Raw genomic sequence first — 20,097 nt, forward strand, 5'->3', positions numbered from 1 at the left:
CACATTAGTATATGCATGTGTATGGAAAGAGGTACAATATCTTAAATAAAGTAGAGGTTTGGGTTTTTTTTCTGTTTACAAACTCTTTTCACCAAAATTAATAAGACATATGTAGCCATATGCAACACTGTGAATGTTCCACAAACTTAGCTTTGTTCCTGACGTGGTCTATCTATCTTATGTTATGAATCACATTGAGGATATTTATCTATCTTATGTTATGAATCACATTAAGGAAAAATACCTTGTTTCGATCCTCCAGGGGAAAAACCCTTTCTCTATCTCACCTCTCCCCAAAAACCCCAGACACCTATTTGTCCTGTGTCATCTGAAGCAGATTCAAATCTGTTATCTGTACTTAAATCTACAGATGCACTTTTCCTGTCTTGCAAAGGAACAAAATGTTGTCCCACTTTCTGTAGTTGCAATTTAGTAATAGCACAAACAAGTCACCGTAGTAAACTGAATGTGTTAAAAGAAATGGAACAGAGGAAAGAGTACAATTTAATTCCCCAGAAATTATACCTAATATTATTCATAAGCAGAATGCAATTCACAGTAAGTAAAAGTAAAGCTGTGTTTCAAATCAGCATAAGTAAAATAAACCTCCCTGGGCAAGACTATGCTTGGATTTGATACTAATGAATCTTGCAGAACTGGCACTGCAGTTCTGAGTTGTAACATCAGATCTGTTTGTTTACCTTTCTTGCCAGTTTAACATCATTTTTCATGGGCTGAGACGGGTATTTTAGTTTTCTTTCTGGAGCACGCTATCTCTCTCTCAGTATCCCTGCAGTAACGTTGGAATCCACTGGCCAGCTGCAGCTGAATTTAACAGATGGGTTGAGATCCTGAAGTCTTTGAACTCCTAGCAGTTTTGTGAAATAGGTGGTTGGATATAGGACAATGACAGAAATTAGTGACCTTTCTGGAGGAAAGGCTTGCCCGTGTTATCACAGATGTGAGAGCGTGCTGGGGTGCAAGCTGTTGCGAGTGTTCCCAGCACAGGGCTAGCTTTGCTCAGAGCATGCATCTTACTGTGTGTGGAGTCACCTACCTGCGAGAGGCAAAGCCACAAGAAACCAGCCTCTGTGGACTCCACCGCTTATAAGACTACTTGGTCTTTTAAGTAGGGAAAATATCGTAACTCCCTTTACTTCTCCCACACTTTCCTAATAAATGTAGCATTTTTAGGTTTCCAGCTTTCCTCTGTTCTAAACCAACAGGACCTTCACTCTTGTCTCCCATTTTCTGCAGGAGGTAAATGGAGCCCAATACAGACAAAGTGATGTGACCAGGGCTATATGGGATACGTAACATGGCGCTGGCCTGTGCGGCTGAGCTGGGAGGTTAGAGCCCAACCACTTGCCTTTTCTGTCCTGTGCGTAGAGTCACTAGTGAATGTGGTTTAAACGCACAGATCAGTTATTAAAGGTCCCGGACCTTCTCAGATGGCTCTCGAAAATGCAACATAAGGAGTTAGACACAAAGCTGCGCTGTCTTAAAAATTAACGGCATTAGAAACCATATCTCTGGCTGGTTTAATACTTAGAAACAGTTATCGTTGAAGGAAATGAACACAGATCCACAATGCTTTGAAAAGAGAGGACAAATGGCATGGTAGCAGTCGTGACAGGGCCCAGCTTCCCCTACTGACTTTGCCCTTTTCATTCATGAAAATGGACAGTGGTGATGAAGTGAGACATTGGATTTTACACATACTTCCTCCACCCTTGCGCTTCCTGCTTGCAGTGAGCTCAGAGTCATCTCCTGTGTGGAGGGCCAGTGGAAGGCATGTGAAAGAAGAGAGCTTTTAAGAAGTACTCAAGTACTAGGAAAGCATTTCACTTGGCCTCGGCCAAGTCCTCAGCACACTGGTCAGTGTCACTCTTGCTCATGAATTTGCTGCCAGGTCCAGAACTGTTTAACAAAAGTTGAACAGATGGAGCAACGAGGTTTCTTGCACTGGGAATGCAAGGAGGTTTCCATCACAAGGTATTTCTGAGCAACTTCCAGTGAAACTCTTGAGTGTTACACTCTTATTACTGCTAGGAACAAACAGCTTAGGAGGAAAAGATCCTTCTCCCCTTCCTGATGATGTTTTCAACAAATGTAGTGAATTGTGTAGACAGGTGGCTTCTAGCCAGTGGCCTGCAGACCTCCATGTGGCCTGCAAACCTACATAGGCTCAGCAGGTACTTCTTAATAGGTGGCAAAAGGTAACTGAGAAAGTTAGATGTCATGTCATAGGATTCTTAGCCTTTCATGCACTGAAAAAAGGTGGGATGACCATCTTATTACTTTAATTAGCTATGAGAAATTTCAAGATTTTAGGGGTCTCTTTAATGACATTTGGGAAAAGAACATAAGATTCACCGTGAGAAAAAAATACTAGCAGATATTTGACATAAGCTTAGATGACAACATAGTCACCTTAAAAAAAACGCTACTGCCTAAAATTTTCTGCTGGCTGTTTTTACACCTAATGTCTAAAGTTTATTATTTTTCGTGGGGTTTAGTGGGGCAAAGGTAGTACTTTTTTCAGTCTTGTTATCCAGTTTGTTTTACTTTTTCCCTTCTGTAACCATTCTTTACTATTTTGGTGCAAGATGAAGGGAAAATAAAGAGTAGAAGAACTCATTGTAAAACTACAGAAATTAGGTTAGTTATTGTAGCTGAAACTACTTTGATCTATTCTCTCTTCTCTATGTTCACTTCAAGATGCTGTTGCTGCTGTCACTATTACACTGTTGCAATATTACAGTAGATACAATAATATCACCTTATTTGGTGATAAAGATGAATGACAGCAGAATATTTGGTTTCTGTGATTATGCCTACATTAACAAGTAGTATGGACCAATTGGAGACTATCTGTATATGTGAAAAACTTGATGCTGGGATCCTGAGGTTCACACCAGGCACATTTCGGGGTTGCTTTTACTACTTTCTGGAGTAGTCTGGTGCCGCTAACTGCCCACTCTGGGGAACATGATGCTTCTACTTTAGTTCCTCCCAAGAGGGATCCAGTTCACGTGCTCCAGGGCCACCTCACAATGCAACCGAAGCCCAGGCAGGACAGATTATCTGGAGACTTGCTTCAAAAGCTACATGCCTGATCTGAACAAAAGCAGTGAGCTGTAGGGACCTTGTGGGATGAAGGGATAGAAAGAAAGATTTATTTCAGTGATCTGATCTTGTAGTTGTACCAGTTAGTAAAACACATTTCATAATTTTTCGTAATGTTCTTTCTTCCCTTTTCTTTGTAGTTATTGTGGAAAGGGGAAGGTTGGTGTGAGTAGGCCTTGGAGAAGGAAGGCTGTTTTGAGAAGTTAGAAAGAAGAAATCTTCTACCAAAAGAAGGATTGTATGTTCTTTAAAGAGCTTATACAATGCCAAGCGCACATTAGATGCTTAACCAGTAATGACCCATGTCTAGCAGTTTGTGCTTGACTTGCGGGCTTGCTTGGGCCACTGGAGAGTGCTCATGCCCTTAAATTTAAGAGGGTGGTCAGATGCTGCACTGAACTGAGGCTATTGATCGTTGTAAGACGTTGGCTGGGCATCCCTTATTTAAAGGTCTGTAAGCTCTTTTTGATGTATTTCCTGAGGCAGAGAAGGAACATATGGTGTGGTGAGATGTAATGTCATATTATTGCTAGCATGACTTGGAAAAATACATGATGTTACCTTAGAGAGTAGGTGTGAGAGCCAGTCTGGCAGATGTGACGTTCCTGCTTTCTGGATCTGACAGTTGGCAGCCCAGAGAGCCTACTGCCAAACCTGGTATTTGCTGAAATGCTCATGTTATGATTTGTGCTAAAGAAAAGGAAGTGGAAGTAGAGATGACAGAAGCAGTAGTACAATGTTGGGGGTTTTTTTTGTGTTTGTTTGTTTGTTGGGTTTTTTTTTAAAAAAAAGAAAAGTCCGGACAAGTAAACTTACACAAAAGCTTCGTCTTAGTGTCCTGTCTCTCCTTGTTTGAAAGAGCAGATTTTGTAGCCAACCAACTCACTGAATCCAGGCAGAGGACAACATTTCTTCCTCTGCCTGGAAGATTTTAGTTTCTGGCCAAGCTGCTGGCATAGTCCTGCTGATCTCAGAAAGTAAGACCAAACTACAGTGGTGCCGAGCTGGTTGTGGCTTAGTCAAATTTCTGTTCTAAAAAAAGCTTATGGTCAGGCCTCCAAAGTGTACCGCAACAAAGATCACCACAGGTTTCTGCTAGAGTGTCCTGTACTCTGTGGCACTGGAGGTACGTAAATGTATAAGGAATATTGATTGTTCAATCTTTCTATATAGTAGCAAACTACTACATCTCAAAATCCAACCTCATATGGAGGTATACTAGAAAGTAGGTGAGCTGAGTAAGTAAAGTAGAATATAATAGGAAAAAAAAAACCCAAACTCATCTGTCCCAGAGAACATGAAATTTCTTCTTTTTTCTAGAGCCCTTCATTTGAAGAACCCAGAATGTATCTAGACATTGAAAATCATGCCTGTGGTGGACTGAGTCTGGCTGGAGGCCAGGTGCCCACCAAAGCTGCTCTATCACTCCCCTCCTCAGCTGGACTAGGGAGAGAAGATATAACGAAAGGCTCATGGGTTGAGATAAGAAGAGGGAGAGATCACTCACTGATTACCATCATGGGCAAAACAGACTCAACTTAGGAAAATTAATTTAATTTATTGCCAATCAAATTAGGGTAGGATAATGAGAAATAAAATGAAATCTTAAAAACACCTTGCTCCTACCCCTCCCTTCTTCCCAGGCTTAACTTTATTCCAGGTTTTCTCTAACTCCCCTCCAGCTGCACAGGGGAATGGAGGCTGCCATCAGTTCATCACAGGTTGTGTCTGCTGCTCCTTCCTCCTCAGGGGAGGGACTCCTCACGCTCTTCCCTTGCTCCCAGTGTGGGGTCCGTCCCACAGGAGACAGTCTTCCATTAATTTCTCCAACCTGAGTCCTTCCCACAGGCTGCAGTTCTTCATGAACTGCTCCAGCATGGGTCCCTTCCATGGGGTGCAGTCCTTCAGGAACAGACTGCTCCAGCATGGGTCCCCCACGGGGTCACAAGTCCTGCCAGCAAGCCTGCTCCAGCGTAGGCTTCCCACAGGGTCACAGCCTCCTTCAGGTGCATCCACCTGCTCTGGTGTGGGGTCTTCCAGGGGCTGCAGGTGGATATCTGCTTCCCATCATCCTCCATGGGCTGCAGAGAGACAGCCTGCCTCACCATGGTTTTCTCCAGGGGCTGCAGGGGAATCTCTGCTCTCGCGCCTGGATCACCTCCTCTCTCTCCTTCACTGACTTGGGTGTCTGTAGGGCTGTTCCTCTCACGTATTCTCACTCTTCTCTTCAGGCTGCTGTGCACAGTTTCTTTTTTCCCCTTCTTAACAATGTTATCCTAGAGGTGCTACCACTGTCACTGATGGGCTCGGCCTTGGCCAGCAGCAGGTTCATCTTGGAGCCGGCTGGCATTGGCTCTGTCAGACACAGGGGAAGCTTCTAGCAGCTTCTCGCAGAAGCCACTCCTGTAGCCCCCTCGCTACCAAAACCTTGCCACGCAAACCCAATGCAATGCCATGCTTCATTTTCTTAACATCTCTTCCTAAACTGTATGTGCCCTTTAGCAGAGAGACACACTCACCTGCTGCTTTTCATGGGCAACACACTGAAGTTTTACAAAAGGGTATTACTGTCCAGGGCAGCTCGGGCAGTGAGAGAGTAGGTGTACGGTGCTCAGCTCTGCATCCATTGGCACTCCTGGTTTCAGAAGCTGGGTTTCAGAAACAGGGTTCTGCCCTGTGGTATGGCAGGGCCTCCTGCCACAGGACGAGGCTGCTGACCTGTTGTGCAGTTGGTCTCTCAGGCCTTTGTGCCGTGCTCAGACGCTGGGATAAGGAGGCACTTAAGAGGGTGCTAGGGAGAGCCTGAGGTCAGTGCCTAGTGAGGCTGGGGTGATTACAACTTGGAAAGACCTAAGTGAGTGGAAGAGTGTGGCTCTGCGTTGCCTTTTAATGATAAACAGGCTGTGTAAAGGCAGGGGGGCAGTGAGTGCGGGCCGACTGGCCTTGCTCCAAAAATCATGTGATAAAGTCACTCTTGGCTGTTAAGAGGGGAGTTCATGGTGTTCGTGCTTACAAGCAGAAAGCAAGAGAAAGAGTAAATACCAAGTGGGAACATGGGCCTGAGCCTGCCAGATCCTGGGCAGAGGCAAGGGAGCGCAGCAGGCCTGTTGCAGTGAGGTTTGGGGAAAAGAGTCCCTGTCCCCGTGACAGGAGGCGCACAAAGAGCCTGGTGCCACCATTTCTCCATCCTTCGTAGCCAGTCCCAAAATGAGATCGTATTTTAGCAATCCACTTTGATCTGGCCTTGGCTCTGTCATGCGTGATAATACCATGGTGGTTTTGTCCAGGCCTACAAAAAAACCACTTGCCCTGGGGATGGTGAGGGAGACTGGCACTCCCCTCTGTCACCCAGGCTTGGAGGTGGATGAGCTTGCCCAAATCCAAAAATACGAGCCAAGTCTCTGTAGTTTGTCCTGGGGTTTTATTTCTTTCTTTACTTGATTCTTTGTTTCCACTGCCGTGGTTTTTCATTGGTTTTGATCTGAGTCAAGTCGTGCTAACATAGCAAACATACAAGTTGACTAGAGTGGAAAATCAGCTCAGTCCGTTCAGCTCCATTGGCCTTTTGAGAGAGACGCCACTATGAAATGAAGGAAGGCTGGGGAAAAGAGGGGTCCCACTGGTGGCATTTTATCAGGCTGCTACTCTTGTGATATTTGAGGTTTTCTTAAGGTCCCAGCCTGCCAAAGCAAGGGGTATTGTCTGTCTTGGCTTTAGTTGAAAAGCAAAATATTTCTGCCTTCTGAGTGCAGACCAGCACAGCACCTGTTGTGTTCCTGTGGCTATGAAGCCAGAGAAAAAGACTCTGTAATTTTTTTCCAGTCTCACAGCTTTTGAGCGAAGTACCCCCTTTTGGGGATGTGTGTGCTGATCTACCATCTTTTAATTTTTGGGAGTTAGCAGTGCATCACACTGCAGGTGTGATATGCTGCTGTTTTCAGGGGACCCTGACTGAATTCAGCTTCTTTGCAGCTGGCAGGGTTAATGCTGTGTCCTGGTTTTGACAGGGATAGAGTTAATTTTCTTCATAGGAGCTGGTATGGAGCTATGTCTTGGATTTGTGCTGAAAACAGTGTTGATAACACAGGGATGTTTTCATTATTGTTGAGCAGTGCTTACACAGAGTCAAGGCCTTTTCTGCTTCTCATACTGCCCTGCCAGTGAGCAGGCGGAAGGGTGCACAAGGATTTGGGAGGGGACACAGCCGGGACAGCTGACCCCAACTGACCAAAGGGATATTCCATACTATGTGATGTCATGCTGACCAAAAAAACCTGGGGGGAGTTGGCTGGGGGGCAGTGGCCACAGCTTGGGGACTGGCTGGCCATTGGTCAGTGGATGGCGAGCAATTGCATTTGGCATCACTTGTTTTGCATATTCTTTTATTATTATTTTCCCTTCCTTTTCTGTCCTATTAAACTGTCTTTATCTCAACCCATGAGTTTTACCTTTTTCCCCCTGATTCTCCCCCCTATCCCACTGGTGAGGGAGTGAGTGAAGCGGCTGTGTGGTATTTAGCTGTCTGCCGAGTTAAATCACAACAGTCCTTTTTGGTGCCCAATGTGGGGTGCCAAAAAGGACTGCTGTGATTTAACCCCAGCCAGCAACTAAGGCCCACACAGCTGCTCACTGACTCCCCCCTCAGTGGGATGAGGGAGAGAATCAGAAAGGTGAAAGAGAGAACTCCTGAGCTGCACGCAAGCAAAGCAAAACAAAACAAGAAATTCCTTCACTACTTCCCATCAGGAACAGGTGTACTGCCATCTCCAGGAAAGCAGGGCTCCATCATGCATAATGGTTACTTGGGAAAACAAATGCCGTAGCTCCAAACATGCCCCCCTTCCTTCTTCTTTCCCCAGCTTTATATGCTGGGCATGACGTCATATGGTATAGGATATCCTTTTGGTCAGTTGGGGTCAGCTGTCCTGGCTGGGTCCCTTCCCAGCTCCTTGTGCACCCCCAGCCTGCTCACTGGTGGGGTGGTGTGAGAAGCAGAAAAGGCCTTGGCTCTGTGTGAGCACTGCTCAGCAGTAATGAAAACATCCCTGTGTTATCAACACTCTTTTCAGCACAAATCCAAACCATAGCCCCATTCCCAGCCAAAACCAGCACCACTGTGTGTATGGGAGGAGGAAGGGGGATGTGTGCTTTAGAGTGAGCCTTCATTTGGTTCTGCTGTGGGGTAGAGAAGCCAAGCACCACCTCATTTATTGCACTGGGAGGAATGAAAGAGCTGACAAAATACTCCTTTAATTTGTTTGAAGCTACATTCATTTCTCCAGAAGGGGGAGAGTGGAGTAGTTGAATGCTGGGAGGAATGTGCCTAATTCAGGACTGTCCTTCCTCCCTGTCTCAACAGACACGACAGAGAAAAATCAAGACATTTAGAAAGGGGCTGTCAAATCTACTCACATGTGGTTTTGCTAAGTCCAGCATTATCTGACTGTCGAGTGAGGCTTCGTACTCACTACTGAATAGTTCGGTATTAAGAGTTCACAGTTGTTTTTAATACCAGTCAGGTTACTGAGCGAATATCATAAACGAACAGAGGTGCAAGCCATGAGTGGACAGTGACCGCAGGAAGAGCACAGGTGCATGGCAGGCCTGCTGCTCCTTTCTGATCATGAAATTTGGCTCACAGTATCACAATGTAGCAAAAAAAAAAAAAGGGGGGGGGGTAGAACCAGTTTAAAGTATTTCTGTTACACTGAATTTTTAGTGTTTATTCTCTGCTGTATAAATTGTTACTTTTTTTTTTTTAAGAAAACCAGAAAATTTCCTCCATCACAGTTAAATCTCTTTTCATTTGACAAACCCTGATTTGCTGCTCCTGTTTCTGTAAGGATCAGATGGGTAATGGAAGCTGTACAGCAAATTAATGTATGCTACTCGATATAGTAAAACGCAGGGCAACAATAAGCCTTTTTTCAGCAGCTGTAAAGCTGTTGTGTGACTACAGTGAATCCATTCAGTCTCCCCCACGCTTGCTGGGAGCACCCAGGAGGAGAGAGTCATACTAGTGAAACGGTTTCAGAGGGACAGGCTGATGACTCGCTCCTCATTTTGGATTACAAGGTCTTTTTCTGTGGACGTGAAGTTTCAGCCTCATGTGAGTTAAGAGATCTATAACCTTGTCCACGGTACGAGCTTATCCACTAAATCAGCAATGGGTGTTGTGTCCCTCGAATCGGCCCTCTGAGATGGAGGAATATTGTTACCTTTGCTGTAGAGGAAGGGGAAACTGAGGCACGGGAAAATTTGGGTTAAGTGATAATGTGCATTAGGAGCCAAACTCTCATACTTTTGTTGTACTATAGAGGCTCAAGTGTTATTCAGAGCTGTTTCAGCCCTTCAGGAAGTGTCACATAGCATTTGCCCATAGGTCATGCAAAAAGCCTGGAGGGTAGATAGCTGGGAATCTGTCCCTCAAACAATATTATTTGTCTCTTTAAACAGAGCATCAAAAATGTAAGTGTGTAAGTAAGAACGGGAGGATTTTATGCTGATTTTGATCTTAAAATAGAATCCCCGGCTACCTTGTGTTTGAGTCAGGGGAAAAAAATGACAGGCAGAACCTAGTTGATTCAGCAGGGTGACACTCCGTAAAATAATCCCTTTAACACTTTTTCTTAAATTAAGAATGGTTTCTAGGTGGCATGAGTCACGGACAGAATGTCCTCATTTCACTTTGAACTTCCAGCCTTCTCTGGATTTGTGTCACAGCTTTAGAGGGCTTTGTCATCTTCCTGCAAGTCTGTAGGCTTGGCTATTGCAATCTTTACTCATGTTGAGCGAGAGCAGGCTCCTTGAAGCAAGCAGCAACACCACGTAAGCAAGAACAAACACGGTGGAGTTGGGCAGCTGGGTAATTTTAAATAGAGTATTTTGGATTTGTTTGTACCATAAGCAGCTTCGGGGAGTGGTGACGTAGGCGCAGGCTCTGTGCAGGTGTCAAGGGAAGCCTGCTTTTCCCCTTCTTTATGTGGTGGTCTTTGCTCTGAGTTTTTGGGTTGTTTTCTCCAGGGGTGTGTGTGGAAATAAACTGTGATGTAGAAAGCTGTACTTTTTAAATTTCTGACTGCTTTTGGAAAAGTTGTATTTTCTGAAGTATGTACAGCCACAGAAAGCTGTGGATTACGTCTCCGTTTCTTAATTAAAAGCAATGGAAAATATTATTCAGAGCTGTCTGTCTGTCCTAGCTGAGGAAGAAAACCAAACCGGTCTGGTTTATGTGCACACAAGGTCAAATCCTCCTCTTTGCTGTGTTGTGAAAGTTTGTGGGCTTGAATGGGGCTAGTCACAGGTGTGGCCTTGGGAATGGTTTGTCTTTCAGGCCTTTTACAGAGCAAGAATGAATATAGTTGTCGGTCCTAAAAATTGCTTGTAGAGAAATAACTGGGATGCCTGTAATCCGGAGGGGCCGTGCACACGCAAGACCGTGCTCTCAGAGGGAAAGTGAACTCTGCGCTGGCTGGCAGCATTTGCTTCTCGTAGCCAGGGTATTTTCCTGCTGACAGAGCCTGGTTTAGAGCCTTACGTACCCAGCCAGCTCCTGGCCTGCCTTGCTGCAGGTACGGGAGAGGGAGGAGGGTGAAACGGGGGGCGGCGAGAATGCATTCTAGTAGCAGCATTTGCTGAAAATTCAAAACCCTCCAGGCCTTTTTTGGTGATGGTGGAGAATGTCAAAATTGATTGTATTAGAGACCTGCCAGTTTCTCTTACTCATTTGCTTCATTGCTCCTCCTCCCTTCCTTCCTCTCTCGTCAGCTGGGCTGGGTTTTGTAGTGCTAATGCTGCATTGCCTCTCTAGCACAGCTACTACTTCCCCCACGCCGCTACTACAGAGCCGCTACTACAGAAATACTACAGTAACTCAGTGAAGATTTAGGGAGTTGGCCCTATATGTATTATTAGTGGTAATAACAGTAGTAGTAGTAGTAATAATAAATAATAATAATAGTAATAATAAAACCAATGACTGCTCTCATTTACATAATGATTTTTCTTCTGATTTGTATCTCTGGGCTTCCTTCCCTTTTTACCTTCATAGATTTGTGGAGTCTGGTATATACTGATTGTGCTTTAAATGAATACTTGGTAGTGTACTGTCTTGCAGATTTTAAAAATAACATGGTTTTGAGTGGTCTAAAATAGCGTGGTTTTGGTATTTTTTGGTTTTGTTTTAAAGTACAACCCACAGAAGAGCATTCATGCTGCTTCTGTTGGGGGGAGTTATCACACTTGTTTTAGATAATGAAATATACATTGGAGAAAGGTCAGAGATTTCCCCTGAGCCACCCACCAATCGCTTGAAATGACAAGAGTGTTTCTTGTTTTGTTTTTGTTCAAGATCCTGGAGCACAGGGAAGGAGTTTTAATGCAGAACACCAGAAGCAAAAGGCTGGAGCATCTCCTGTGAGAGACACGGAAAAAGGAGATTTACAATTGCATCTTGAAACACTCATATGATTTGAGGTAAGTGATTGGAGGGTCTTGTCATAAGTTACAGTTAGTTTGTAATTAAATTAATCATTATTTACCTCAGAGTGTCGTGATATTTCTGTTGAAGGCAATAAAACCAGATGGCAGAGAGAAGGAGAGAACTTTAATGGCAAACTCAGAAACAGTAGTTAAAATATGTAATGCACTTATCTTTTTGAAAATGGGCCCCATGAGGTCCAATCCCGCAAACAAGCAATCGTTCTAACATTTATAAGGGTTAAACCCTGTTTAAATCAATGAGGCTATTCTCACTGAAAGTTAGCCATGTGCCTAAATATTTCCAAGTTTGGAATCTAGATCATATGGAAACTGCAGAAGAAAGCTATTGAAGAACACACAATGTACAGCCAGAAAAATGCCTATACAATTATTGTACTGTTGGTGATAATGTCATGAGTAATCTGATTTTACAGCATTCTGAAGTGATATTTTTGTATTAAATACATAGTTCTCATTTTTATGTTTAAACACCTCATTGAAATACCCAACTTCTTAACAGAGCCTGTAGATTCTATACCAGCTTTAATAATATATCTGCCTTAATTGCTTCATCAGTGTGTCTTTGAACAAGTAGAGTTAAAAGTATAAAGAAAATAATGTCCCCTTTCATAACTAGAGTTGCAAATTGCACTTGGATATTTGAATAGCAGCTGAGGCTGAATTGTGTCGTCTTGAGTTAATAATTATTTTTTTTTATTAAAGGCAATCATGAGTCGCAGGGAAAAGCTCACCTTTTCCCTCTAGTCTTCATTTTTTTTGTTTTCATTTCTCTCATTAGAAAAGGATGACCTCTGAGTCTTTTTTTAATTTAGTAAAGATAAAATGTTACAGTTGTAAAACTCTTAACCACTGAAAGTGCTGCATAAATGAAAACTAAAAACAACTGGCCTCTTCCTTAAATAAAATTTTCGAATTATTTATTCCTTTTTGCCCCCTGAGTGTGCTGAAGGAGACAAAATTACTATAAGAAACCTGAAGAATCAAAAGGGCCCAGGTAACATGGAAGAAGCAGGGCATACAGTCCCACAAATGTGCAGAATATCAAGCCCCTTTGGCTGGTGGCATTTGCAGACATTTGTTGCTTACCAGGTTTCAGAAGAGAGGAGAGCATAGCTGGCCCCTGGTGATCGCTCTGTTTTTGCTTTGTAGGAATAGAGCTATTAAGTTTCTTTTGAAATCAACAGGCTCGCTGCAGGGAGCTAAATATTTCCTTTCTGTTCAGTGGACAAGAGCCATTGCTTGGGAAATAGTAATAGTCCCGAAGGCATTCATACTGATTTATCCAAAATTTTTTATCGAAAATTGTAGCCAACTCCTTTTTACATGCAGGTCTTGGGACCAGGGACTGTGAGCCCAGACAGGAATACGAGACTCTTTCAGTAGGAGTCTGAGGTAATTTTTGTAGTTGTGAAATGAGGTATTAATGCAAATGTGTTTGAAACCGCTACTGTACGGCCTTTAGGGGCTCCTACTCTCCCCTCTCTCCTCCGCATCCCAGCGGCTCAGGTGGGGAAATGCCTTACTGCCTGGAGCGAGACCTGTTTGAGGCATAGGGTGACAATCCTGGCCAAACTGGTGAGAGAGGGAGAAGTGCACCACAGTGACCTACATGTGATCGCTCTCAGCCCACCTTTGCTTTCTCTCTGTCCCACTCTCCTGGTGGCAAGCATTCCTCCTCAACTTTGCAGAGCGTAAATCAAAATACTTTTATTCCTGTCTTTTTTCATTGACGTCAGACCAGGATAACGTGCATGATTTTCCTTTCACAGCTGCCGCCTCGTTCCTCTCTGAGGCAGCGCATGTTGAAGTTCAAGGGAAGGTATCTTTGTAGCATCTCCGTGGCCTTTATAATAATACGATCAGCTCTCTGTTGCAGTCACAAAATTGTTGAATCTTGTTTAGTTTTCTTTGTATTGGAGAGTGCAAGAGTTCACTGGCAGAGTATTAAAGAAAGGGAAGTTCTTTGGTGGCGAGAGACACATTTTAAGATATATTAAATTATACTGCTACTCCTGCCCTTTCTTGATTATTTTTTTAGCACGTGAAGAAATAATGCCTCCTTTTATGTGCCCAGAGAAGGTCCTGTGGTGTGTGCCAGGGAGTTATGTGGGTGCTGAGCTGAGCAGGAAGAGGGACCAACTTTCGCCTGCCTTGTATTTTTCACTGGGAGTGAATACAGGGGACTGAGCCTGCCCGGATTAAACACATGCCTGTTTTGTTTTGCCTTTCTCTGCTCTTCTTTCAGCTGTCAGCATGCCATGTTCAGATGGCAGTGATCAGTCACAAATTGTCCCCCATCCATGCTTCTCAGCTCTCCTAAACCATTAGTTTCGTGGAGCTCTTCAACAAAGATGGCACCGGTTCGATCTTTTTTTTTTTCCTTTTTTTTTTTCTTTCTCCTAGCTAATGGAAAAAGAGGTTGGTTGTTTGTGTGTGTTTTCCCCTCAAGTCAGCTGCATTAGTTCCCAAAGCAACTTGTGTTAAGTGGAAATGAGGCTTTGATAATACATGTGCTTGCTGGACACTCGCTTAGATTTTAATTTTTTTCCCCTGTATATGGATCTTTTCAATGGGGCGCCTCTGTTGTGACTCAGAAAGAACTGAGGCTGCCAGGCACATAATGGAATTGTTCATTTGTTTCTGTAAGTGTGTGTGAGCCTTTGTAAAGAGGAGGTGGTGGGGACAGAGAATGGAGACCTTCACTGCAGGGAGCTGGGAGAATGCGGTGGCACGGGGCACCGTTGCGATGGGATGTGGCTGTGCCCGCTCTGCTCAGCCCTGGCGGGCGTTACTTGCAGCTCGCACCGCTTAGCTTGTTGTGTGAAAATGGGTGAAGCTTACACGGCCGTTGACTGTGCTGGCAGTAAACCACATAAGGCAAAATATTCAAAAGCTGTAATATTTCCAACGCTTTGCTTAAACCATGTGCATTGGCTTTCGAAAGTGATGTAAATATGAACCATGCCAATACTGTGCTTTCTTACTGTGAGGCTATTTATTATAAAGGATGTATGGTATAAGTCATTTTAGTACAGAATAGATAAGAGCTTGAACTAAAGCCTTGGATCCAAGCCCACCAGCAGCTTTGCAAAAGACAGGATCCAGATCTGAAGTCAGTGGTTCACACAGTTTCTAGTAGAGAGTGGTTTTAACTTACTCCATAAAATGGGAGTAGCCAGAAGTTTTAAACTGAGGCTTTTAAACAAGTTCTTGCCTTTACTCACCCACCGTTCTCCTCTGCCTTAGAAAGTTACTGTGAAAGCACACCAGCCATTTTCTCTGAGCCACTGAGGCCAGGACACACCAACTCAGGGAGTGGAGACAGGCCTCTCCCCCGTTAAACAGCCATATGCTTTTTTTTCCAGAGGAGTTTTTCTTCCAAGTTAGACCTCCCTTCTGGAAAAAGGTCTTTGCAGTTACGGTGGAGGCTTTGGAGGTAGGACCTTAAAGTTTCACAGACACCAAGAAACAGTTGATCAGCCTGGCATATGGAGCAAATGAGGCCACAGTGGCTGGACTCCCCACCTCCTAAAAAGCCCTCTTTCGTGATACCATAGCTGAATTACAGACATGAAAAAGTACAGCATTTTAAACAAGAAGTTCATAAAGCCTAAATTTTTCTTTCCTTTCTAGGTACGGGACTCTGTTCTTATTCTTCCCATTCTCCTTTGCCCTTGGGCACAACATTTTTAGGGCTTTTCAGTCTCTAGCTGTGTAATTACTAGAGAGGCATCTGGTTACGTGTCATCTGGTACACATGTCAGAGAGTCAAATCCAGCACCCAGAGACTTTTACGTGGATTTGCAGCACCCCCAGTGGGACTTTGAATCTATAAGCCAATGAATGGCTTACGAGGATACAAAAATGCAGTATTTGGATCTACTGCACATATTACTGCAGTTTATTGCATATATATTACATATATATATATACTACAGTCCCCTTTGTGTTTGGCAGAGAAAAGCTGGTATGGGGAAGGTGAGAGCTGGTGAGCTCAGAAGTATTTAGGTATGGCAGTTAATTTGTTCCCTCCTAAAACCAGCATCTTTCTGGTATGAAAAACAGTTTTCATGGTGATTTGAACATCTCTAAAAGGTACTGCATAAACACCTGATGTGTATTTTGAACTTAACTTCAGAGTTGTCAGACTGTGGGGAGATGCCAAATACCTGAGGCAGCATTGATAGCTGAGGCAAAGCTCAGGCTTTGCAGTTTCATCAGGACAACCTGTACTGTTTGCAGCCTGTATAGGAAGTGTGAGTTAGAAATAATTATCTTTGATTTGAACAGCATTTCCTTTTCCACTAACCTGGCTGTTCAGGATTCTGCATTTCTTTTCTTCTGGTTGCTAATTCTGCAAGTGCATAAAGTTTGGAGAAAACATGTGGCTCCTTAGCTGGTCTTTTTCCATGATCCATGTAGGAACCAAATGTGATAGATGTTATTTCTACAAATGATGAACTAGGACTCTTGATTTGTGTGCTGTACATGCCAGTAAGCAGACAAACTTAATTGTAATTTTTCATGTTTTTCTGTTTGCCCTGGTGGGACTGTGCTCATGGACCTTGGGTAGAGTGGTTGAGAGGAGCATTGCCGATAAAGATGTGTGCACGCTGTCTCCTGTTTTGCTGATACATAGTGGAGCAACTGCTTGCCATCTAGGGAGGCAAATGATAGCCATCATAAGAGCAGCATATGTCAACCAATGCTTGGGAGCCTCTAGCTAGCCCACTGTTAAAACCTGTTGACAGAGTGTAAGAGGAGGCTGGGTAACACAGAGGTTAGCGCAGAGGAGCTGGAATGGGGAAGATCTTGTTGAATACTAGAGACCGTGAAAATGCTGTAGCATACCTTCTGCCAAATTTGCAAGAGCTTGAACTCAGAGACTCGGCAGCTGGAGCCCACGTGGAGCTCTTTGCTGCCCAGCAGCGGCCCTTCGTGCCCTGGCAGGGGGAGCCGTGGGTGTGAGGAGAAGCCATCCTGAGGGTTCACAGACCTCACGGCCCACCTGCCCTCTGCAGCGAGGAGACCTTCAGCAGCCAGCCATCCTCTCCTTCCCTGACTCTATGCGACGTGATTACTGTGGGCAGGGTGCTGCAGCTGCTTTGTTTGAAATGATAATATTTTACGCTGTTACTGTGGAATACTGCGGTATTTTTTGTAATTATGGGCTGCATGCCAGTAATGTACAATAACATTTTGCTCTTCCTGTGCTGTTGCTACTGTAGGCATTCGTTCCAATTTGGGCTGCATTTGCAGTACATGTGGGTTTTTTTTTTTTTTTCCTAGACTCTGCTCATTATCTATTGTGGATATTTTTGGGTTATTCATTTCTACCCACGTCTGTCCGTACAAATCTATCTCAGAAAGCACTTCAGAGAGTGGCAGTCTCTGTTGAACAAGCAATTGTTGTAGCTTTCACAGAATTATGTTCTTGTGAAAGTATGAGGCAAGAATGAGATGAAAATGAAGATGAAAATTGCTTTGTAAGTTTAAAAACAGCTATGGTGTTAAAAATGTTTGAGGCAGATACGAGGCTAAGCCTTTCTTTGACTGATGGTAAGCGTATTTAGTGCTAAAATCCCAGTCTGCACCAAGCTGTAGGTGGCTGAAACCTCTGGGATGGCAGAATCTGGGAGGCACTTAACCGTTGTCAGAGCTTGTAATGATTCTCTGCAGTTTTGGTTTTAACTATTTTTTCTTTTTAAATTAAATTTCCAGAGGAAAGTAATCATAACTTGGAAGATGCTCAATAGCATTCATGCCAACAATTGTTTATTAATATTGTCATGGTCTGGAGATGAAACTTTTGTGAAAGGGAAATTAAAGTCCTAGACATCAGAGTTTGCAGCTAGCCAGCCTGCATGCAGTTTGTTTCTGGAAGGTAGAGGTCGAGTCCAAAAGGGGACGAAGGAAGCACAAAGGAGACAATTAATTTGTTTCCTGGTAAATTTTGGATAAAATATGGTGTGTTATACAAAAACGATTGCACTTTTCTCGCATGTAATTTTAGTGTCCTTTTACTGTGCTGACTCACCAAACTACTTCAGTTTCAGTCTGCATTTGGTTTAAATTACCTCAGAGGCCTGTATTTGCACGCTGCTCTGTAAAGTACTTCTCATCTGCAATCCAGACTTCTTTTTTTTTTTTTTTTTCACCATTTCAACTGACTTTTTTCATTTTCCAGGTCTCTGTTTTACTAACATTTGAAACGAATCACCCTGCTTGCCTGCTTGGGTCCTGCGATAGACAAAAGCCACGTTGCAGCAGCAGATAGAACAAGGAGTGAATCACTGCTTTCTGCCTTTCCATTACATTACCCAAACCGATACACATAAATATTGCTTTATGTATGATACAGCAGCACGATTATCTCACTGCATTGACAGAACAGTGCAGCGAATGTAATTCTTCTACTACATCTTTAATGAGCTACAATTAAAAATAGTGTGTTGGCGTGCCAGAGTAGATGTGTTATCCTCAGAACTTTATTGAAGCCATTTTGGCTGTTAGACTGAGTTGACATCGTGTTGTTCTGGAAACCTTAAGCATTAAACAGCAGAAAAATCTGCTTTGCTAGGTGAAAGTTAACTGGATGGTAAATTCCATCGACTAAAAAGATTCAGGTCTGTACTGAGTGTGAAAGCTTGCTTTTTGTCTGTCTTTGAGGGTGAGTTTTTTACTACATAGTGAAAAAAATAAATCACAAAGTGGCAGGTTTCTGCAGAGCTCCAGTTAGGTCCCAGGTCTCTTGACACCTGTGGCAGCAAGTCTGAGTCACAGATAGCACAAAGCTGTGAAGCCTAATACTCTCAATATTCAAAAGCACACCTATGTAGGAGTTTAATTTCAAGTGCCTCTTTTAGCTCTGTTTCCCCCCCCCAACCTAACAAAATTTAAGTCATTCTTAGAATTTTGCAGAGAAAAATTTTCTCAGCACTTGTGGCTTTCTGAAGGATTGACATCACTTAGAGATCAGAAAATAGCACTGTCAGTTTTACCTTGACGGCATTCCATTCTCTGCTCCAAAAACCTGATGAATAACAATGGATGAGTCAAAGATTTCTTGGAATTTTCTCCCCCCCCCTCCCCCCAACCGTTGTGCAATTCCATTGCCATTTTTAGCATGGCGGGCAGTTCTCCAAAGAATGTCTGTGTGCTTGAACTGTGATTTCTTGAAAATTCAGAACAAAATTGAGTGTCAGATGACAAAAATCGTATGTTTCTATGCATTTTGGTAACATTACGTGAGCTTTATTGAAGAATCCACAGTAAAAGGCAGGAAGCATTTTGATAGAGAGGTGCTGCATCTTTGCTTCAGCAGCATGGAGATCTCCCTATCATGCTGCTTCATTGTCTTGTGATGAGTTTTTGCTTAATTATTTTCTGTGTTTTATCAGCTGTGCTCAGGGAAGTTGCCTGACAAAACAAATTATCAGTGGATTTGGGAGACTTGGACCAGCTTGAAGCACTTGTTGAACCACAGCATCCTTCTGTCTTTGCCTCAGTTTTTGGTGTGAAAAAGGAGGATTATGTCTGTTCTGTATTTTAGCAGGATGTTGAAAGTAGAAATACTAAGGACAGAGAATTGTGTGGATACTACTGTTACCTAAGTGATGTGGTATGTTTAAGATAAGCAGTGTTGTCAGCTGTTCTTGGCAAAAATCACTGGGGGTGCCATGAGTGAAATTTTTAACTCTGAGTATTGGTTTTTTTAAATTGCATAAGTGGCCTGATTCAGGCATATTCTGACATGTCAGAATGAAATGTGTGAAGTATGAAAAATTAAGCTGCTGAAAAGAAATGTGAGGGGAAAACAGGTTAAAGTGATCATAAAGGGAGAATCTGTACAGTCTTCTGCAATAGATAGCTTCTATTTTACATAAAAATTGGCAAAAAAAAAAAAACCCAAAAAATGCAAGTGTCCCCTTAAGAGCTGCTGTGTCAAATTTGAAGAATTATTTGAATTCAGTCATTAAAGTGTGAAATGGAGGGATTTTAGTTCTGCTTTAAATTATGCATCTCAAATTAACCTTAGCTGCAGAGTCTCTGCTGACGCCCCCGTAATGACACATTATTGGTACTAATGGCTTCTTTGTGACTTGAGATACAAACAGACATTCTAGACAGAAACATTTCAGCTTTGAACTAAGACACACGGCGTGCATTTCCGCCTTGTGTTTCTAGTGACAAAGCCTTGCTCTTCTGGTGGCCGGTGCTCATGAGCTCTTCTTTCCAGCTTCCATGCGCTCCTCCTTGTCCTGGCAGGCGAGGGCAGCTGAGACCTGCTTTGCAAGCTTGGAAGGGCAGGAGAGCAATAAATTTGGAGTGAGCGTGGAGCCTGTCCAGATACGGAGCGTTGCAGGGAGCCAGGACAAAGAGTGGGATGTGGGCAGTGGACGGGGAGAGGAAACTTCCAGTAGATGATAATCTTGGGTGGAAAAGGACCCAAAATAGTGAGGGGAA

At 43.4% G+C, this 20,097-nt stretch overlaps 1 protein-coding gene across 16 annotated transcripts in view; it reads left to right on the plus strand.

Annotated features, from left to right (window-relative positions):
* Positions 1 to 20,097, plus strand: part of ATXN1 (ataxin 1) — a 234,219-nt gene that overhangs the window by 53,509 nt on the left and 160,613 nt on the right. For 10 of the 16 annotated variants that reach the window (XM_075745057.1, XM_075745049.1, XM_075745050.1 and 7 more), the window contains one exon: positions 11,480 to 11,604. The gene's annotated coding sequence lies outside the window, so the exon portion shown is untranslated. Of the gene's footprint in view, positions 1 to 9,819; positions 9,995 to 11,024; positions 11,046 to 11,479; positions 11,605 to 12,960; positions 13,024 to 20,097 lie in introns of those variants that run through there. The other 6 variants (XM_075745053.1, XM_075745058.1, XM_075745066.1 and 3 more) reach the window with 5 other exon arrangements.

The sequence above is a fragment of the Balearica regulorum genome, chromosome 2 (assembly GCF_011004875.1).
Source record: "Balearica regulorum gibbericeps isolate bBalReg1 chromosome 2, bBalReg1.pri, whole genome shotgun sequence".
In the NCBI taxonomy this organism is placed as follows: domain Eukaryota; kingdom Metazoa; phylum Chordata; class Aves; order Gruiformes; family Gruidae; genus Balearica; species Balearica regulorum.